At 45.9% G+C, this 20,833-nt stretch overlaps 1 long non-coding RNA gene across 1 annotated transcript in view; it reads right to left on the minus strand.

The window, feature by feature from the left end:
• Nucleotides 1–8,830: 8,830 nt before the first annotated feature.
• LOC128111142 (uncharacterized) overlaps nucleotides 8,831–20,833 on the minus strand; it is a 92,965-nt gene continuing 80,962 nt past the window's right edge. The window contains exons 4-5 of the long non-coding RNA XR_008218504.1: nucleotides 16,718–16,911; nucleotides 8,831–10,899 (exon numbers count right to left, since the gene is read on the minus strand). This is a non-coding gene — a long non-coding RNA (uncharacterized LOC128111142). The remainder of the gene's footprint in view (nucleotides 10,900–16,717; nucleotides 16,912–20,833) is intronic.

The following is a 20,833-nucleotide window of genomic DNA, read 5'->3' on the forward strand; positions in this document are numbered from 1 at the left end:
CCCCCTCCCAGTTCCCTCCCCCGCTCCCGCGGCGCCCGCCCTCGTCCCCGCCCTTCTCTGCTCCCGCAACCTGCCGCCGCTGGCTACCGGACCCTGTGCGCGCCTGGCCGTGGTGCAGGGGACAGCGGGCCTGACTAGGGTGGTGGTGATTGTCGCTGACCCGGAAGAAGCTGGGCTTGCTCAACGGAGGGGAGGATTAACGACAAAGAGGGCCCCCTGGTTCTCATTCATCCAGCCTTCTGAGGCGCGCCGCGGCCGAAAGAGGCAGTGGGGGAGGGGTGCGTGTGTGTGTGTGGGGGGGGAGAACGGTCGAGGGTGGGGGGACGGGGGTGGGGTCATCCCAATAGCTTTCTTTAGAACTAAAGAGAAAGGTGCGACGGGAAGCAATGAAAAATAGGCAGGAGCCATGGCTTGTTTTGTTTGCAGCAAGACATTACTATCTTAGGTGGCTCCCTCTGTGGATCCAGGTTGTGGCTGAGGTGTGTCTCCCGGGCGCCCAGGGTGCACATTGGCGTGCCGGGCGTTGTGTATTCCAGGAGCCTGTGTGTGCTTACGCTATGTGCGTGCGCAGCTATGCAGAATGAATCACAGAACTGGAGATGGAAACACCTGTTACTGTTGGTCATCAGGCTTGGCGGGCACAGGGTTCCAGTTTCCATTACTAGACAGTCCCGCGCCCTTCCTGGGGAGGTTCCTTTCCTTCATTCTTTCACTCAGCTGGAGCCTGGCTGAGGCCCATAGGCAGGTGAAAACAGGCAAGTTACTCCCCGCCCCCTGCACCTAAGAAGTGCCCAGTTTACTGCAGGAGGACACACTCCCCACTAGCAATCACTGGACCAGGCAGCGATTGGAAAATGTCACTGGGGAGGAACAGAAAGTGCTGTGGAGCTCTGAGGAGGCCTTATGGGGATAATAGCACTTGAGGACCCTGAAGGATGGGCAGGACTGAGGCATGAGGAGGTAGTAACATATCAACCAAAGCTGGGAAAGCTCATAGAGCTGTGATTTTTGACATCTCAGGTGTATTCAGGGCATAATGATTTGATTTGTGGCAGTGGGAGTGAGAAATATCCTGGAAGAATTCCAGGGGTTTCTGGATGAAGCGTTTGGGTTTGATTTATAGGCAGTGAAGAAGATAGATTCGTTTTTAGGGTCTTCATGCCTTTTATGATGCAAAGAGAGAAAAAAGATGCTCTGAGGTGATTGTCAAAGTGTGCTTCCCAGGTCTGCAGCATCAGCATCTCCTGGGAAACTATTATATGCAAATTCTAAGGTCCGAGTCCAGGCCTTCTAAAACAGAACCTCAGCCTTGGGTCCAGCAACCCGTGCTTTTGAAGCTCCAAGACTGGCTCAGAGATATTGCTGTGAAAGCCGCTGCTGTGAACGCTTCCTACTCAAAAGTTCAGGCCTTAGACCGGCAGTATCAGCATCACTCACGAGCCTGTGGGAAGTGCTGGGTGTGCACGATTCTCAACCCACTGACCCAAAAGGTGCACTTTAACAAGATTGGCAGTGATATGTATGGCTACCCGACTGACCTGCTACTCTGCACTAGAACTTTAGGAATGTACAGAAAACTGTCGACAACTCTCCAACCCCCCCCCCCCCCACAACAAGCTTCTACTGTTACCCTGAGACTCTAGGTAAAGCTTGTATTTCTGTTTAACAAATGTAAGTGCTATGGGACAATGTTTAAAATTTGTTTCCTTTAAAAAAAAAAACCCAACTTTGTTTTATGTGATTGAATATTCTTTTACTGCTTCCCTCTTGCAGTTCTGGGGGTTGAACCTGGGGCTTCATGCATTCTAACAAGTACCCTACCACTAAGCTGGGCCCCTATGCCTTATATTCATGGCTATATAATAGTTTATTGTATGTCTGTAGCATAGGGTATGGAACCAATTGTTTTTGTAGCCAGAGAGCTTTTTTACTGTACATTATGCCAGACACTGGATTAAGCACTTTATATATAAATCATTTAACCTTTACACCAATCTAGTGAAATAAGTGCTGTTCTGCAAATTTTGAACATCATGCCACAGAGACTTGTAGAAATTCTACTCCCAGTAAGTAGCAATTCTGTTTTTATATGGTTTTTTTGTTGTTGTTGTTTTGTGTGTGTGTGTGTGTGTGTGTGTGTGTGTGTATGGTTTGTCGAGACAGGGTTTCTCTGGAACTCACTTTGTGGACCAAGCTGGTCTTGAACTCACAGAGATCTGCCTGCCTCTCCCTCCCGAGTGCTGGGATTAAAGGCGTGGGCCACCACGTTCAGCCAAAAATCTGGTATTTGAACCCATACAATCCTGATCCAAAATCTCTTGCATCATTCTTTACATTTACTCACTCATTCTTTTGTTCTTGTTTATTTTTTTCCTATCTACAAAATTACGATAATTTTAAAGTGCTTGGGGTCAAATCCAGGGCCTCCTTTGTGCTAGGCAAACCTTCTACCACCAAACTACACACCCAGGAGAAAGTCTCGAGACATACTGTCAATTTGCTTTTCCTCCCTCACGTGTGGTATACATGAGTATACGTGTGTGTGTGTGTGTGTGTGTGTGTGTGTGTGTGTGTGTGTGTATACATGGGTGTGGGATGCAGGTGCTCATGTATGTGGAGGCCTGAGTTTGATGTGCGGAGTCCTCATTGGTTGCTTGCCCCCTTTCTCGTTGAGGCAGGTTTCTCAGCTGCACCCAGGGCTTAGGAAGCAGTTGGTCTGGCTAGCCAGCTTGCTCTGGGGATCCCCTGTCTCCGCCTTCCAATGGCGGTGGGCGGCTGGCACTAAAGGTGGCCCCCTCCAAGCCAACCTGGTGTTTACAGTGCTTTAATCACTAAAGCCTCTCCCCAGCACCCAGTTTGTTTCAGGCCAGCCTGGGCTACAGAGGTAGACCTCATCTTATTTTATATATATATAATTTAAAAGATGGGACAAACCTGTGCTCCCAGCACAAATATCATCATTAAACATCATCCTTACTAACAAGAGTAAAATTTGTGCAAATATTTTTGAACTTGGTGAATGAAAAACGTACATCAACTTAACTGGGATATATTTCATGCCTAAGGATGAGTTGTTTTCACATGTGTCGTTACCATTTGTACAGAACTGAAGCCTTTTAACTGGATCTGAGGTCGGGTAGACTGAATTATACCTTGTATTTTATAGAATGCTCCTTTCGTAAGCGCTCTATCATCTTTAACCCCGCGAGAGCCTCACGCTAGCACCACAGAGGGTAAAGAGCCTTTGCTTACACAACTTGTCTACAGTTTCCCCTCAAGTGAGGGACTCTGTTTGCTCAGTGGCTAAGAAGCTTTGAACTCAGGCCGCTGTGGGCTGGAATTCTATCCTGGCTGTTTCCTGGGCGAGTTGTTCAACTCTGGACAACCTCAGATTTCCTCACTCATTACGTGGGGGTGGGGGTATGACCCCACCGGCTTGTTGGGAAGCACAGTATAAGTGCTTGGCAGATGGTAACTGTATTATGCCTTAAAACCTACCGTGGCTGGATTCCATAATAATGTTGTGGCAGAACTCCAATAATTCATAATTATCTGCCAACTCCTGGCCCTTTTGATTTTCCAGCGGTATATCAGGTTGAACAGAAGGAAGAGGCTGACAGTGGGTGCTCTGAGATGCTACTGTTAGCCCTATGAAAAGGTAGAAAGAGCTGTCGATGACAAATATTGCCTAAAGATCCTTGGGTTTGGTAATGTCTCAACAGAAAGACATACTTTAGGTCACATCACTCACTTAAAGGTAAGGTTAGGGCTGGGGATGTGGCTCAGACAGCCAAGTGTTGGTTTGGCAACCAAGCCTGTGTAACCCCAGTGCAGAGGAGGAAGTCGGGAGGATCCCTGGAGCTCACTGGCTAGCCAGTCTAGTCCAGTCAGTGAACTCGAGTTCAGTGAGAGACCCTGTCTCAAGAAATAAGGTGGAGAGTGGTCCATGTTGGCGTCTGTCTTCCACATATATGTGTGCACGTGCCCGCACACACTACACATGTCTACCCATAAACACACACACAGAAAATAAAATAATAAAATTAAATTAAAAGGTCAGAATAACGACGTGACAAAGTGTTTTTTTTTGTTGTTGTTGTTGTTTTTTTGTTTTTTTGGTTTTTTTTTGGTTTTCCCCACTATGTCTTGTCTTCAATTTTGGACTTAAGGACAGAGCTTTAAGAAGCAGATAACCCGTGTGACATTTCCTTGCCTCTGATGCAGAACTTAACACAGGACCTTAGTACTCCTAGGAGTGAAGGGGAGCATCAGAGAGGAAGAGAGGGAAGACCATGAGGGAGGGAGGAAGGAAGGAGTTACTATGCCCATCTGTCCCATTTGGCAGTGCTGAATGTGGGTGCCTGGAATTATTTTATTTGCTTGTTTTCAGTACGCTTCTGTCTGGCTAAGCCACCCATTCGTAGTGTGTTCTAGCTTCCCAGAAACGCTTGCTTCCCCTCAGATGGAATTAAAGAAGTGCCAGGGAGAATTTCTCAAATATTCTTTCATTAATTATTGACCATATGCCGAGCATTATTTTAGGAAATGAGCAGAGAGTGAATTTAGGAGCTGGGAATTCAACGTTTCTCAGACTTTGACACATGTTTGAATTGCCTGATGAGCTCATGAATGAGCCTCTCCGATTCTGTTCATTTAGGGTGGGGTCAAAGTCCACGTTTCTAGTAAGTTCTCAGGTGTGCTAGTTCTGCTTGTCCATGGCGTACCCTAGAGAGGGCGGGTGTTGGAGGAAGGGGAAGCCTAGCTTTACCTTTCCTGGGGGTGGGGGTAGGGTTGGTCAGATTCCAGGAAATGAATTGGTCCACATTTAATAAGAGCAGAGGCACCAGCCCCCACTTAGTTTAGCTCTTTCTTCTACTTCATTTGGCTGGCACAGGTAAACTGAGTCAGGACCTCCTTTTGGGATCTGGCTACCTTGCTTTCTCCTCCTCAAGTACACAATCCACACATACTTTTTATTGCTTGCATTTCTCGCCAAACATGAGGTGATTTTGGTTCCTCGTTCAAGAGGGAAAGTCCCTTGGAAGCCATTGGTATAGGCGGCTGGCCCTAGAAAGAGAATCCTAAACTAACTAATTTGGCATTTACTCAGATGCATGTAAAGTGGCATTTTGTTTTCTCCTCCACCAGTGGTCCTCGAGTATACTGCTTCTTCAGGAACCTTACAGAGAAGGATGGCTGAAGCATAGTAGGTTTCCAGTGATCATGGACCTTTGATCCACCGGTGTCAGAACTTCATCTTTCATCCATAACAATTAGGCCACCAGCACACCCCTCAGAATCTACGGGTGGCCATATCTCTCGTGGCATAACTCGTTACTGCCGAGGCAGGCATGGGAGGTAAAGTACTTGGAAGCAAAGAACTGTGGTAGTGTGGTGCTCCTGCTCCATATGAGTTTCAGCCCTGTATCTTCTCCGGGCCTCAAAATTGATTCTGCTCCTTGGGGTCTCTGATGCTTTCGCTGTCCACTGATCTTCAAAGCCCCCTCTTTTTGCAGACTCATTCTGGAGCTTGCATACCTCCTAAGGAGATGGCTACTGCTCTGTGGCCCCTTCCTTCAGCTCTGCTTCTTGAGCAGACACGAGACATATATTTGAATCTTGTTCACTCAAATCAAATCTTTTCAGGGTTTGGTCACATGCTAAACAAACCAAAGCAATTTTGAGGATGTTTTGCTAATTGCACTGAACTTCACAATTTACCTGAGAAGAATTATAGCGTTTCCATCATCTGTTTTCATCCATATCTAAGAAATAAACCATTACGTTCCATTTTCCATATGAGGTACATTTAGAGATCATCAGAGAATCACAGAGAAGCAGGAGGCACTGGGTCCCTGTCTTCCCCAGTTGGCAGCTGGCACCTGTACTGTCAGTTCATCCCAGGGTTGAAAAGTGACAGACAGTCTGCCATGTGACTCAGCCCATGTATTAGAAAAGGAGGAAATCTTGAGCCCCAGGATATTATACATTAGATAAGGCCTTGCCTCCTGAACCAATAAGATGGGGAATTTGGAGAGGGAGCCATGCAAAGAAGACTGTACCTCCATGAAGAGCTTCATCAATGAGGAATTCGGGAGGCAGAGAAATGCGATCAGGAATGGAAAAACAACTCTTTAAGCCAAATGGACGCACCAGATATTTTTGCCTTTTATCCAGGCTGATGCCCAGCATCTGAAGAACTGAAAATAAATCTGTCTCCTTTTCACTGCTCTGAGTTCCCAGGACTCCTATTCTGAAGCGAGGGTCATTGTTTCTCCCAATACTCTTCAAATATTCTTCCATAGAAAATGTGAATATTTAACATTATTTCGTGTCTACATGTAATTACTGTGTGTTTCATATTTTAACTCATGTTATTGTCTCCCCTTCCCAAACTAATAACACATCTCTCTATAACTTCATAGTTCCTTCACCAAGCTATATTTTGACAGGTAAGCTCTCTCTGCCCTCCGTCCTGCCTCTCTCCTACCGCACAACCCACTCTCCAGCCTCCTTGTCTCCAGTGTCAATTATACCCCCGCCTAGGGGCCATGATATTCATTATTTAGACCTGCTAACAACTGTCCTTAGAGGACTCTTCCTTCCCCTCTGCTGTGCGTCTGGGAGGACTGTCTGTCATCACTGGTACCCTCTCACTCCCTGCTCCTGCCTCATCCTCATTGCTGGCACCTATTCTAGGTAGAACCAGTAACTGGCGACTTCATCTCCCTGTAGCTCAGGGAGGGCACACAGACCGACCGAGTAGAGAGAAGTTAGTTCCCCAAGCCTTAGGTGCTGAGAGGAAGTTCATTTTCCACTTGGAATATTGTATGGGGCTGAGGACTACTCATGCTCATCTTGCCTTGCGGCCTGAAAAACGAGGAGGCAAAGGAGAGGTGGGGGAGAGGCAGAGCTCATGGGATACCAGTTGAGTGCTAAAAATCCCACTGTTTGAAGTGCTGTGTCCCCTCCATGGGCTTCTCAGGTAAGCAAACCAGTGAATTTATACTTAAGCTAGCTTGAGTTGTCACTTCCAACACAGAAATGCTGCTTGGTGGACTGTCCTGGATGTGGGTCAAGCAAGATCTCTTCCGCTTTGAACATGCTCCAGCCCTGGATCAGACACTTGTCCTGCTGCTGTGACGACTATGTGAAGAAAGCGACTTGGCGGAGGAAGAAGGTAGGGAGGCCGGAGATTAAGATGGCTACTCACATTGCAGCCTCCATCAGGGAGCCAACAGCGATGGAGGCTGGCGCTCAGCTGCCTCTCTTGTTTTTTAATCTAGGACGCCAGCCCGTGGAACGGTGCAGCCCACAGATAGGGTAGACCTTCTCATCTCAGTTAACCCAGTATCGAAACTCCCTCCCAGGCATGCCCAGGGGTTTGCCCTGTCAAGCTGACAATCAGTACTGGCCATCACAGAGCACCGTGGTACCCTCCATCGTCCAGTGTCTGCCCTGACCCCTGTTCCACAGGACCCCTTTCCCTCTTGGCTGATGGTGGACTTTAGCAAAGAGGAGGCATCAACATGAGCTTGGAGGATAGGGATGAGAGGGATTGACAAATTCTCCCATGCCCTTCCTGCTTTGGCCCAATTATTTGTGCAGTGCTTCATCTCTATTATAGTTAAGATCGGGAGCTTGCCCCCATCTTTGGGGCTCAGAAATTATTCATTCTTTTTCTCCCCAGCATCTTCTTCCTCTCACTAGTCTCTGGGTGCTCCCTCCTGGGCTCTTCTGTGGCCACACGCCTATAGTCAGTCTCCTGACTACACACCTGCTCAAGTGGACTCCTACAGTTAGATTTTCCTCGATGATGACCCTGCTATGAAAACCATTTTCAATGCCGGGTGGTGGTGGCGCACGCCTTGAATTCCAGCACTCGGGAGGCAGAGCCAGGCGGATCTCTGAGTTCAGGGCCAGCCTGGTCTACAGAGCGAGATCCAGGACAGGCAGCAAAACTACCCAGAGAAACCCTGTCTTGAAAAAACCAAAAAAAACAAAAAACAAAAACAAAAACAAAACAACCCCCCCCCCAAGAAAAAAGAAAGGAAGAAAACTGTTTTAAGATATTGTGCCTTTCAGGAGATTTTTGATGACTTGATGCTACACGATTGGATGGAATTAGTCTGTAAAGGTAGATGTCAGACTAACGTATTGCTAATTGGGACTTTTTACTCTCAAGTCCTATACCTGGCAGCACCCTATGTGGCCTTCTGTGCTGTTTGCACATCAGCTCATGCATAGATGTCTTTGTCGTTTCATTTTTCACAGTTTTATGTGAAACTCATTTTTCACAAAATTATGTGAAACATTTTAGTGAGATGTCCCACTAGACATTTAACATTTTATAGCCTTTTCTGAACCACATGCACAGCACAAATACACAACACACACACACACACACACACACACACACACACACACACACACACACACACACACACTTCATTTCCCTACAGAAGGCTAGAGCCGTTGTTTGTTTGTAGCCATATAACACATTGCCCCCAAATTAGGCTTATACTTATCGTTTATTATTTTGAAGCAACCCCACAGTTTCTGTAGGAGATTTTTATTTAATTCTGGTTAAACCTTTTTTTTTTCTTTCCTGTTTTGTGTTTTGCCGTGTAGAAGAGTGAATCTGAGGTCTCACATATGCTAGACAAGTGTTCTTCCACTGAACTGCATCCCCAGCCCTAAAGTGCTTGTACGGAGCTACAGGGGACCTTCTGTCTGGGACTGAAGTTATCTCAAGGCTCTGCTGAAAGAGATTCTGGACTAATCCCCCCCCTGCCCCCCCCCCCCCCCCCCCCCCCGCTGCCCCCGACACTCCATCATTAGCAGCAGATCTCACTGGCCGTTGATTTAACATATTGGTGCCTCACCATGGGTTCTTGGGTGTCTTGGTTTCTTCTCCCGTTCTATGACGAAGTGTCTTAGTTAGGATTTCTATTGCTATGAAGAGACACTAGGACCGTGGCAACTCTTATGAAGGAAAAGATTTAATTGGGATGGCTTACAGGTTCAGAGGTTTAGTCCATTATCATCATGGCAGGGAGCATGGAGGTGTGCAGGTAGACGTGGTGTTGGAGAGGAGATGAAAGTTCTACATCTGGATCGGCAAGCAGCAGCAAGAGAGTGAGACACTGGGTATGGCTTGAGCATTTGAAACCTCAAAGCCCACCCCCAATGATACACTCCCTCCAACAAGGCCACACCTATTCCAACAAGGCTATACCTCCTAATATTTTCACTTTCTCTGAGCCTATGGGGACCATTTTCAAATCACCACAGTGTCCCAACAAAAATAGCTTAAGAAGTATATATATATTGGCTCACAATTCCAGTTTGTAGTCCATTATGTCACTGTGACCTAGGCTAGCCTGGAACTCACATGGCTCCAGCTCTGCTCCTCCAGTGCTAGGATTACAACCATGAGCTATCACACTGGGCTCTATACTGGCTTTATTTTTGAACTGTCCTGTTCCAGGATTAAATCCTGCTTGGCTGTGGTGTAAAATCTTTTAAATGTGCTGTGGGATTCACATTGCTACCATTTCATTGAGAAATTTGGCACGTCTCTTCGCCCTTGATGTCAGGCTGTATGTAGTCTTCTAGTAAGTGACAGGGTAATGCTAACCTCAAAGAGTGGTCTTGAGTCTTCCCCAACTTTCTGAAGACCAGTCATTCTTTACATGTACGTTGGGGGTCTTTAGGGACATCATCTGGTCTTGATCCTTTCTTTTTCATTATTGGTCTTTCTGTTTTTATTGATTGGAGATCTAGGGTTAATGCAGTGCTTGTTTCCAGGGACTTACCAGTTTCTCTGGTCATGTAATTTGTCGACATATAATTGTTGACAGCATTAAAAGCTTTTTCACATCCGCGGCATTTGTGTCACACTGATACAAGCGATATAACACAGGATTTATTTGGCTCACGGTTTCTGAGCTTTCGGTCCGTGGTCCTTCGCTGCACTGACCGTGAGTCTGTGGTGAGAGGGCACATGTGGCAGTGGGAGTGTGGTGGGAGGGTACGTGTGGCAGGTTTTTTTGTTGCTGTTGTTTGTTTTTTAGATAGGGTCTTGCCATGTAGCTCAGATAGGTCTTTAATTCATCACAAAGTCCAAGATGTCCTTGAACTTGAAGTCTGCCTGCATCACCATCAGAGCACTGAGATTACACTCTTTCAGTTCATTGGACATCTTTCTGTCAGATATTTTACTTTACCAGTCAACTCAAATATTTTTGTGGAATTGGTTTCTGGAGTTTTCTTTTTATCTTTTGACTGAGCCTTATTTCCATATATCTTTGTATGCCTTATAAGTTTTGGGTCTATATTTGGACATTTGAAGAGCAGCAATGTGTTCCAGTCTTTGGTTTTATGCACCAGAAGACCTTCAGATAGCCCTGGAGGTTCAAGGACTTCTTAAACCTTTTCTGTTCTTTTGCTCCCCCTGGTGTCGATTAGGAGAACTGCAGCTTTGGTCTGCGACTCACCTTTGGTTCACTGACTAGGTTCCGGTGGTCATTGCAGCACTTGGAGGCAGATGTGACAGCAACCAGGCTCGTGGATAGCCTCCAGATAAAGTAGGACACTGAATGCATGGGTTGTCTTCTTGTTTCCATGGTGAAGAGCCTTGGTGTGCAGGTTTCTTCCCATCTGCTTAGCACTGTACCATAGAGAGGGAAAGGCAGGCCGGATGGATGTGCCAAACTGCCACAGTTTTTGCTGGAATCTCTTCTTGGTTTTATGATGACTAGGGTGTGTGTGTGTGTGTGTGTGTGTGTGTGTGTGTGTGTGTGTGTGTGTGTGTGTGTGTGTGTGTGGCTTCTCAGTCTGCCTCTAATATTCTCACTGTGGTATTATTCTGCCTCATGGACTGTCACCTCAGTGCATCTGTGAAGAAAGGAAGACAGTTTACCAATGTATCATTTGCGGATATCACCAACAGTCAATCCTAAATCCTAGTAGTTTCTAAATTTTAATAGTCAGTCCCTTTGGATTTGAGTGCCTGGCAGGTACAGCATGCTTCCTTTGGTGGCATGAAATTGGAACTGGCAAGCCAAGGCACCAATGCAGCATTTCAGCCTCGGTGAGAGAGACCCTGCCTCAAATCATGCTCTGACCACAAATGTTTCGATCACGTGGATCATTTTGGTTGTCCCGAGATGACAACAGTGGGTGATGTCCTAATCCTGGTGCTCCCGGAGAAGGGCAGATTTTATTTGCCTCTTGAATCAAATATCTCTTCAGAGTTGCAAAAGCACATCTGGACTACTGCAGACGCTGCTGCTGCTGCTGCTGCTGCTGCTGCTGCTGCTGCTGCTGCTGCTGTTGCACAGCCCCTGGCCAAGTCCATCATCCATTATTCATTTCCTTCCCTTATATTCAACCAGGGCCCACCCCTATCTAGGCTGCTGAGGTTCTGTCTATAAGCCCAGCACTGCAGAGTACATCTGAGAGAGAGATGGTGGGGTCTGAGGGTGGAAGGACAGAGACAAGGACTTGGGAATGAATGCACATGGACCAGACAACTTTACATTGCAGATGTAAAATACTTGACTTGTCAAGACCGAACTCTAGGGTTCTCTGAACTTCTCCAATAAAGCAGCCTTCAAGGCTCTCTAATCAGGGCCTATGGCTAATATTAAAAAGAAATACATGAAAGTGTGCATTCTACCACACGGTCTCTTGCCACACGTTTTCATAACCCGGATCCCTAAGTAGAATTTACCAGTGATTTCCCTTCTTTCTTCATATCTGTCCTTGCTCTTTCCTTCTGATCTTCCTTTGCTTTCCATTTCCCAGTAAGTAATTCACACTGGAATTGATAGATTTGCTCTGTCTTCACCAAATACCATCTATGCTGGGAAGTCAAGGCCTGCCTTGTTTTGAGCTGGCTGTTATTTAAAGTGCCACATTAATAGGCCCAGCTTAGTGTGGAGAACAGCGGGGAGGCCCAGAGCAGAGTTCAGACTCTGAATGAATGGATAGATCCTAAGCTCAAAGTTATTGTAGCCTACGAGAAAGGGACAAGTTAAAAAAGAAAAGCAAGTGTGTTATTCTCTGAGTCTCTTGCCTGCTAGTGAGGAGACTCACTGGGTAGGCAGTGTGCTTAGGATTTATTAAAGTGTCTTCATCTTATTATTTCACCATGGTTGTCTCCTTTGTGATCCAACCAAGGGAGGGTGAACCATTTTGACTTTTGACCTGCTAAATCTTAAGTTCCTCTTTGCTGTTGTTTGTTTTTTTACTCTTTTTTGGGGGGTGGGCACCATCCAGCTCCCAAATAAATCACAGAGGCTTTTTTTTAAATTATAAATGCTCAGCCTTAGCTTGGCTTGTTTCTAGCCAGCTTTTCTTAACTTGAATTATCTCGTCTACCTTTTGCCTCTGGACTTTTTCCTTTTCTTGCTTCTGCATGTCTTACTTTCACTCTTACTCCGTGGCTGGCTGTGTGGCTGTGTGGCTGTGTGGCTGTGTGGCTGTGTGGCTGTGTGGCTGTGTGGCTGTGTGGCTGGCCCCTGATACCATCCTCCTTCTTCTCTCATTAATTGATCTCTCCTCTCCTTGTTCTCTTGCTCTTTCTTCTTTCTCTCAGATTTCTCTTTCTATTTATTCTCTCTGTCTGCCAGCCCAGTCTGTCTTTTCTTCTGCTCACTATTGGCCTTTAAGCTCTATATTAGACCCATCAGGTGTTTTAGACAAGCACAGTAACACAGCTTCACAGAGTTAAACAAATGCAACATAAAAGAACAAAACACATCTTTGCATCATTAAAGCAAATGTTCCACAGCATAAACAAAAGTTACACATCTTAAAATAATATTCTACAACACCTCCTGAGCCCTAAGACGAAGGTCCAGTTATCATCATGTTTCTGAGAGCCCAAAAGAGGAACAAATAAGATATTGCCTGATGCATTGGAAGCCCCTGAGAAAAGCATCTTCTGCTACTCAGGGAGTCTCTAGCTTATGCAGTGGGAGCTTGGCTCCAGCTTGCAGCGGCTTGTGTTTGTCTCCTCTTTCCACCTGCTTACAATGTTGCACCTAGAAAAGAAACTTGGTAGATAATAGAAGTGCTATGGGATGGTCTGTATGGCAAATGTGTTGCTGATTAGTCAACAAATAAAACACTGATTGGCCATTGGCTAGGCAGGAAGTGTAGGCGGGACAAGGAGGAGAATAAAGCTGGGAAGTGGAAGGCTGAGTCAGAGAGACACTGCCAGCCGCCATGATGACAAACAGCATGTGAAGATGCTGGTAAGCCACGAGCCATGTGGCAATGTATAGATGAATGGAAATGGATTAATTTAAGCTGTAAGAACAGTTAGCAAGAAGCCTGCCACGGCCATACAGTTTGTAACCAATATAAGTCTCTGTGATTACTTGGTCGGGTCTGAGCGGCTGTGGGACTGGCAGGTGACAGAGATTTGTCCTGACTGTGGGCCAGGCAGGAAAACTCTAGCTACATAGAAGTTTCCAAGATTAAATATCCTAATGACAAATAGGCAGCATAAGCATTTGAAACTATACATATATATATATATATATATATATATATATATATATATATATGTGTGTGTGTGTGTGTGTGTGTGTGTGTAAAGATGTATGTGCATGTGTGCATGCTTATGGAGGCCAGAGGTTGATGCCAGGTGTCTTGTTCAATCACCCTCCTCCACCTTGCCTATTGAGGAAGGGTCTCTCACTGATTCTGGGACTCAATGATTCTACTAGTTTCATCAACCAGGATCCTGTCTCCATCTCCAGATGACTGGGATTACACAGGGGTCACCACACACACACGATAGCATTTGCATGGGGTCTAGGGGATCTGAACGATGGTCCTCATGCTTGTCTGGCACATGGCAAGCACTCTACACTTCCCCAACTATCTCCCAGCCCCATAATTTTAATAGTTTATAAGTAGTGAAATGTGTTAAGTCCATGGAACAGGTACAGTGGATGAATCTTTGAATGAGTCGCAGGGGTGGAAGCAGTCCTGCAGCGGTCACCAAGTGAAGCATAGAGATGAATGCTGAGGTCTCTACAAGTGGAGTTTCTCATGTTCAAATCCCGGCCGCACCACTAATCACCTGTGCGCACCTATCTCTGTGATTCAGTTTCCCGTGCTAAAAGTGAGCGGGGGAGGCGGGGAGGGGGGGGAGCAGGGGGTGGTGAGATGGCTCAAGTAGGTACAGTGCTTGCTGTGCAAACGTGGTGGCCTGAGGCAGGACCCTCAGGATTCACAAAAGCCTAGGTGTAACCCAACATTCAAGGGCGTATGGCATGGAGACAGGTGGATCGTGGGAACTCACTGGCCAGCTCACTACCAAACCAGTCAGCCTCAGGTTCAGTGAGGGACCCTGTCTCAAAAAATGAGGTGGAGAGTGACTAAGGAAGGTACCCAGTGCCAACTTCTCACCTCCACTCCCAAACCCAGACATGTACACATCACACCCACCTGCATGCATACACACACACACACACACACACACACTCACACACATGTACACACACAAACCAATAGTAATTAATCCATAAAACTGTTGTGTTATGGAATATTACTTTAACTATGTAAAGATTATTACATTTGTTTCTGCTGCTTTTCTTTAATTATGTAAATACGTGTTGCTGTTTCACCTTGCCTACCTAAGGCACCTGATTGGTCTAATAAAGAGCTGAATGGCCAATAGTTAGGCAGAGGAGGGATAGCTGAGACTGGCAGGGAGAGAGAATAAATAGGCGGAGAAATCTAGGCTTGAGAGAGAAGAAGAAGAGAATGAGGGAGGAGGAGAGGGACATGCCCGGGGACAGCAGCCAGGCAGCCAGACACAGAAGAATCAGGGAAAGCAGGCCATGCAGAAAGAAAAGATAAACAGCCCCTAGGCCAAATGTAGATGCAGAGAAACAGATTAAGTTATAAGAGCTAGCAAGAAATGAGCCTAAGCTAAGGCAGAGAACTCGTAGCTAATAAGAAGTTTCTGTGTCATGATTTGGGAGCTGGCTGGTGGCCCAGAGAAAAACCCTGGTAAGCTGGGCAGTGGCACACGCCTTTAAACCCAGCACTCGGGAGGCAGAGGCAGGTGGATCTCTGTGAGTTCGAGGCCAGTCTGGGCTACAGAGTGAGTTTCAGGAAAGGCTCCAAAGCTACACAAGAGAAACCCTGTCTCAAAAAAAAAAAAAAAAAAAAAAAAAAAAAAAAGAGAGAGAGAAAAAGAAAAAGCTTGGTACAGGGAGGGAAGATATAATGCCAGTATCCTTATTATTAAATTTTGTTGCATAAAATGTTAGTGAATTTTATTTATTGAATTTCTGGGGCATAGTAAATACTCAATACAAGCTAGTGCTAATGCCTCATGCTCTAGTACCCTCTAACAGGGTCATGGTGAGGTCCGCATGAACAACACTGTCAGAGCTTGTGTCTGTCAAGTGAGTGGCTGTAATTTAGTCATAATTGTGATATGAAGAGGTTTGTTGCCACACTAAAGAACCCTTTTTCATAGTGGTTAAATTTGAAGGATAACCACTGAAGTTTGAATTTCAGTGTCTGACACAATTTTAAATGCCAAGTCAACCTATCACGTTCAGGCAAAGGATTACCATCATTCTAGTCATCTGTCCCAGGGGATGCCTTCATTTTCACAGTGATGGAGCAGAAATTCAGGGGAATGTGTATGTGACTGAGGCAGCTGGAAAGAAAGGAAGGGCTGATGTATCACTCTAGTCCAAATACTTTTTTTTTCCATATCAACCTAAAGGAGTCAACTCTCCCGAACACAGCCTATGTAGTGATTGTACTGACGATTCTTTGGGGTACAGTGAATGAAGAAGATCCAGCATGGGTTAGAAAATGTAATTTGCTCTATAGCAAACACCCTCAGCTTGAGGAGCTCTGTGTCAGCATGTTGGGCCAGGAAGTCGACACTCTTTGCAGGATGATAAAACATATCCATCCAACCAATTTTTCTCTTGTGTTTTTTCATGGCTCTGGTGCTCCATTGGATGGTCAAGGGCTGCTAGAGCATGGAGTTGATGGGTGGCATGAGTGGCGTTTTCCTAGACTGGCGTGTCCGGCTGCTGACGTCTTCGTGTAAATGATCCGCTTCCACTTCAAACACCGCACACCAAAACAAGACCTGACTCTACCACCACGTTTTCACACACCTGTTCTTTTCCTCTGAGCAAATCAGTCCCGCAGCTAACAAACTAGATATACTGCATGCTCCTCACCAGTTCTTGTCATTCCCACCTTTGAGATACCTGTCATTTTGGTCCCTTTGTTTTCATTCTGATACTTCCTTATACTGTAAAGTGATCCGTTGTTATCACCAAAAACTTAAAAAGAAATCATAGACTGGATAACTTATAAGCTCCAAATTCCCACAGTTCTGCAGCCTGGAGTTCTAAGATCAAGATACCTCAAGGTTTGGCATGTGGTGGCGAAGATCTGGCCCCCTTGCAGCTGAGATTGTGCCTTGCCTGGGTACCTCTACATGACAAAAAATGTGCCAAACAGCACTCTGAAGCCTTTTTACCAGTTCCTCTGCCCATGCTCTGCCCATGACTTAACCACCTTCTGCTGTGTGTCTTTTCCTGTGGAGAGCCAAACAAACATCTACTGCCCCAGATGGGGCACTAACGATAGACTGAGAAAGGATTCCATACAAGGCTAGCTTTAGTGAACCAGTGAGTTGATTGAAGTTACTTACGGGAAGTTTGGATGACTCAAGGCAGCTGCATCGCTGAAAAGCCTGTCCCAGCATGGCTGATGACTCATGAAGGCTGCCTCCCTGGAGTTCCTTCCCCAGTTTTCAGGCAGCCCAGCCAGCCAGAGAGTCTACTGCAGGCAGCTCAGCTGGTTGGAGAGTCTCTTTTCTCCTCAACTGCTTATTGTTTATATAACCTGTTTTAGGGAAGGGAGGAGAAGTGGACATAAGGATTGGGAGGGCAGGGAAGCAGGATTATTAAATCAACTCATCTTCCAGGCAATAGAGAGCAAGGATCTAAAGCACACAGCTTCAGTCCCACCATACAAAAACAAGACTCTCATCGTGGAGGCTTTTGAGGGCAGGGAAGGTCTTACATTGCAAGGAAGCATGCTTGGTTAATATGTGGGCTGTGCTATGTTCCGCTGCTGGAGGAATGACTTAGGCTGTTTGACAGGGGTCACTCTCTGGGTAGGGGAGTGGACCTCAGTTAATATGTAACCCATGCAGCTTGATAGTGGTTAGGCTGCCTTGATCCATGGATGGCAAGGCAGTGGATGTGTTTCCACTCTGCTCTGCTTAGGGCCTGTCTACTTAGAGAGACTGGGTTCTCTAAAATAAGCAAACAAACAAAGACAAAACAAAACAAAACAACAACAACCAAACCAAACCAAAACAAAACAAAAATTTAAGAGACTGTGCTAGTGAATTTTCTAAGTTTCAGCTTTCTGGACATACAAGTTTCATTTACTTCCTGAGTCTTGTGAAGGGAAATGGCTGTACCATACCTCAAGACCTCACCTCTTAATACTATCACATTGGTGAGTAATTCAACATAAGAGTTTTGAAGGCATTGTTAGGCCACAGCATTGTGTTCCTGACCTTCCAAATTCTTTTCAGAAGAGGAATGCTTTCCTTACATCCCAACAGCCACCAAATCTGCAGCTCATTCAGCCCCGACTCAGAAGTCTAAAGCCTAGAGAGACCTGCAAGGTGCGATTCATTCAGAGGCAGACTGCACTCCGGCTCTGAACCTGTGAAAGCAAACAAGTTATCTACTCCCAAAGTAAGATGATGTGACAGGACAGAGTAGACCTTCCCATTGTGAGTGGGAGAAAGAAGGAAGACAGGGCTAATGGGTCTCAAGCAAGTCCCAAAGCCAACAAGGCAAACAGCATTTAATATTAAGACTCTAATGTAACCTTTGGCTACATTCTTGCCTTCCAGATACACTAGAGTGGGGTTGAGCTCCCAATTCCCTGGCTGCCTCACCCCAGGGGATTCACTGAGCACAGCCTACACAGAAGCATTATGATTAAAGTCCTATGTGTGTCCCTCTCCCACACAGGTGCCACATGCAGATGGCACCACCGTTTTGGAGTCTAAGGCTACCCAAAGACTCTACAGGGCATTCTTTGATATCTAGGTGACTGAAACATCCAGGTCTGGAATTCTTGTGCTGTGCACAGGTTCTGAATTTGTACCTCATGAATGACATGTTTACTGTTTGGGTGCCTTCCAGAAAGGCATCAGAGATGCATCTAGTCACATGTGAGGTGCAGCTGGGATGACCAGAGAGAACTGCACCTGAAAGCGTGGGGGCAGAAACTCCAGGTGGCCCTGGGCAGTAAGCAGTGAGGTCCTATGGCTACCCAGGGCCTCTCATTTGAAACTGGTCTGTTCTTAAGGTTCTGCCATTTGGGGAGTATGATGATTGAGACAGCCACGATAGTCTCCAGGAAGCCATCAGTGACACTCTTCTGTTGTCCTGATGGATAGCACCTAGTTCCATAATAATATCAGAAAAAGTTGCCCGGCCACACCCTTGGTGTTTTCTTCCAAGCATTTTATTTTTAATTCTCCTGCCAGGTTGTAAATTTTCCAGATCTTTATGTTCTATTTCCCTTTTGATTATAAATTTCATCCTCTCTCCCTCTCTCTCTCCTTCTCTTCCTTTCCATCTCCTTCTCTCTCTCCTTCTCTCCCTTCCCCTCTCCCTCTCCCCACTCTCTAAGTAACCAGAGGAAGCCAGGCAGCATTCTGAACATTTTGCTTTACTCATTGCTCCTGGGTTCTGCCTTCCACAAATGACTCGGACACAATTCCGCCGAGTTCTTTGGCGCTGTGTGACAGGATGGCCTTTCCTCTAGTTTCCAATGTCTTTCTCCTCATTTCTGTCTGACACTTCATAAGAATGGCTCATCTGTCTAATAATATTATGAATGTTTACTATTATTTATGTAATAGCCGGGGAACTTCAGGTTTTCTCTCCAGTGCCTTGAGCTCCCCAGCAGAATCAGCCACATGGCTGTGCATGACATTTAGGCCTTTTCTATAATGTTCCTCTAAACCCACCTACTACCTAGTTCCGAAACCACAATCGTATTTTGAGGTATTTGTTATAGCAATATCCCACTTCTTGATGCTAATCTTCATCAAAGTCCATTCTGGTGGATGTAACTACATATTGAGTAATTGATGAAGAACAGAAATGTATTTCTCCTGGTTCTCAAGGCTGGGAATTCCAAGATCAAGTCACCAGCAAGTTTCAGATCAAATATATGACCTTCACACCAGTGAACTGGTCTGTGGAGACCATCTCCTGTCTTCAACTGGGTTCCTCTCTGTCCTCTCTCCAAGAATTGAATGGGTAGACAGTGAGCAGTGTTCAGACAAGAGATGCTTGATTATTAACTTGGAATTAACAACTTTAAATGGGTTAGGTAACTTAATTTTTAAAGGCTTATTTTATTATTGTTTTTATTTGCATCTGTGTATGTATGTGCAGGTGCCCATGCAGGCCAAAGGAGGGTGTTACAGGCAGTGTGAGTTGACCAACGTGGGTGCTGGGAAATGAACCTGGGTCCTCTGGAAGAGCAGCAAGTGCTCTTAAGTGCTGAGCCATCTCTCCAGCCACCAAAGATAACTTTAAACAAATTGCTATACGGGAATGAACAATCTCAAATACTCAAATAAGACAAGTCTGAAGTCTCTGTAGCAGCGAAACGCTAGCAGAGAACTGGCACAGCTCTGAGGAGTGTTACAAATCCAGGAAGCTCTCGAAAGACTTCAGGATGTCAATCAGGAGCAGTCCCCTGCAGAGTAACTCTGCAGAAAGCAGGTGACAGATGGGAGCAACAGGAGCAGTAGGTCTCTCATTTCCTTATCTCTGGCAGGTCTGGAAGGCTAAAAGCAGCTTCAGGAATGAATTCCCATCCACAGCCAGATGAAGGGTCTTGGAGGTTGAGGCAGGAATGAGTCCTCCGGCTTCCAGCTGCTGGTCAAGTCCTGGAGGCTAGCTCAAACAAGCTCCCTGCCCAGGGGAAGGAGCCTCAGGTGTGGGGAGCTTCCAAATCTGTCCCTGGCAGTTGTCCTTCTCTTTTTTTTCCATCAAGCTCTTGGCATGTTCTGTCTCCACAGCCCAAGAGCATTCAAATTTATGGTGCACCAGCTGACCCTGGTGCACTGAATGTGGGTATGCAAATAAGATGAGAATTAGGACCAATCAGGGAAGAGCCATCAAAAGTTTGTCTATTCCTGTTGTTAAGGTGATCTTTGTAGGCCACTGCCTGCTCCCCACTCCCACTTTTCTACCCCAACCGCCATCTCTCTGGGTCTCTGGCTGTCAAAAGCTGAGGTTTTTGTTTGTTTGTTTTGTTTTTACAGTTGTGGTTTTAGGTTCTTTTGTGGCTCCTTTGTCCTCAGGGCTTTAACTCCCTGCTTGTCAGAGATTGCATTAGGGTGGACACACTGTCATGGAGTGCACCCCCCTTACCCCCCCACCCCCCACCCCACATTACAGTCACATGATATTGTAATGCACAAACAACATTGGCACCATTATCTAAATGTCTTTACTTTACTATGTATACAGTGTTGTGTTTGCATATATGTCTGCAGCCAGAAGAGGGCGCCATAGCTCATTACAGATGGTTGTGAGCCACCCTGTGGTTGCTGGGAATTGAACTCAGGACCTCTGGAAGAACAGTCAGTGCTCTTAACCTCTGAGCCATCTCTCCAGTTTCAACATGATAATGGCTGGCTCCTGTATTTTACCTTATAATATTAACATAAATTAGTGTTAGTGCCATAAGCAATATAATTCTGTAGAAACACGTT

The sequence above is a fragment of the Peromyscus californicus genome, unplaced genomic scaffold (assembly GCF_007827085.1).
Source record: "Peromyscus californicus insignis strain IS unplaced genomic scaffold, ASM782708v3 Scaffold_15__1_contigs__length_86483966, whole genome shotgun sequence".
Classification (NCBI taxonomy): Eukaryota; Metazoa; Chordata; class Mammalia; order Rodentia; family Cricetidae; genus Peromyscus; species Peromyscus californicus.